Genomic DNA, 1780 nt, shown 5'->3' on the forward strand with positions numbered 1-1780 from the left:
GGGGGGGGGTGTCCAGCGATTGAATTAGGGTCATCAGGTCAAGTGCCTTTACCCACTGAGCCATTTTGCTAGTCCAGCAAATTTTTTTTACTGTGTATGGAATATTATTTTGTCTCCCCCTTGACTTGGAAAGGATGTGCTGGTTGTGCGGCAGGAGTCGATCAGGAGGAAGCTGATTAGCTTTAGTGGGTGAGAGCCAAACAGGGCATGGTTTTAGAGAATAGTCTCCTTCCTTCTAGAATGAAGACAGACGGGCTGGGGAGATGGCGCAGGGGTGAGAGTGCATGCTCTGGGCAAGTGTGAGGATTTGAGTTCCAGTCCCTGGCAACTGCTGAAGTGGTTGGCATGGCTGCGCCACTGCCACCCAAGCATGGCGGAGACAATGCCTACTGCATCTCTGAGCATCACTGGCCAATCAGCCAACACCCAGCAGTTGCAATTGATAAGAAAGAGTAACAGAAGACGCTCTGTGACCTGGACTGTCCCTGTGTGTATATGGAACATACTCACGTACATGTGTCTCACATACACATCGCACAAGCACACATGTACAAACATCACATACATACACCACACACACATACATATACACATATCACACGCATATAACATACACCATACACATATCCAAACACACACATCCATCATACACACCAGAAGCAAAAATAGCATGCCTTGGTGATATGACTCATTCGGGGTCAATGATGCTTTATGACCTCTGAAGGTGAATGAGGGGCCTCTCACTTCTTCCTATTACTACTTACCATAGTGGTACCACCATAGGTAAATGACCCAGGCTTACTTATTGTGAGAAAAACACTTTGTTATGACAATTTTGGGAAACCAAGGGACACAAGCAACAGAAATTAAAATTCTGTTTTGGGGGGCTGGAGAGATGGCTCAGAGTTTAAGAGCACTGACTGCTCTTCCAGAGGTCCTGAGTTCAATTCCCAGCAACCACATGGTGGCTCATAGCCATCTGTAATGAGATCTGGTGCCCTCTTCTGGCCAGCAAGCATACAGACAGAACACTGTATACATAATAAATAAATAAAATGTTTAAAAAAAAAAACCAAAAAAACAAAAAAAACTCTGTTTTGGAGCTGGGCAGTGGTGGCTCACACCTTTAATCCCAGCACTCGGGAGGCAGAGACAGGCGGATCTCTGTGAGTTTGAGGCCAACCTGGTCTACAAGAGCTAGTTCCAGGACAGGCTCAAAAGCTACAAAGTTCTCAAAAAATCAACTGACCAACAAACAAAAAAACCTCTGTTTTGGTCTGTGTCTGTTCCACTGTTAATTAGAACGAGCTGTACTTTGAACAAAACATAGGATATGCACTGCTGGAGGGTTCCTGCCCTTGAAGGGGAACAGTCTAGCCAAGGAGACAAATACACACGTAAAACGACTTGAGATTATAAGCAACTTGTCAAGGAGAGTGTAAAGTAATTGATTGGTATGAATAAAAGACCTAATAGCCCAGGGTATAGCGTGCTGATGAGCCAGGCTATACGGCTTGACTGCAGATCAGGAGGTGCCAGCCCACAGTATAAATCCTGTTGCCAAGTGCAGAGTCTGTGTATAGAGAGTTTAATTGTTTTTATTAATGCCGGGGATTGAACCCAAGACCTTCTGCATGCTAGTACTAACTCTACTGAGTTGCACAGCCAGACTATCTGAGTGTGTGTTAGGAGGCAGTGGTTCTGGAATCTAGCCCAAAGCCAATGCATCCTAAACATACCTCTCTCCCGTGTGTGTGTGTGTGTGTGTGTGTGTGTGTGT

Source organism: Microtus ochrogaster, unplaced genomic scaffold, assembly GCF_000317375.1.
Source record: "Microtus ochrogaster isolate Prairie Vole_2 unplaced genomic scaffold, MicOch1.0 UNK80, whole genome shotgun sequence".
In the NCBI taxonomy this organism is placed as follows: Eukaryota; Metazoa; Chordata; class Mammalia; order Rodentia; family Cricetidae; genus Microtus; species Microtus ochrogaster.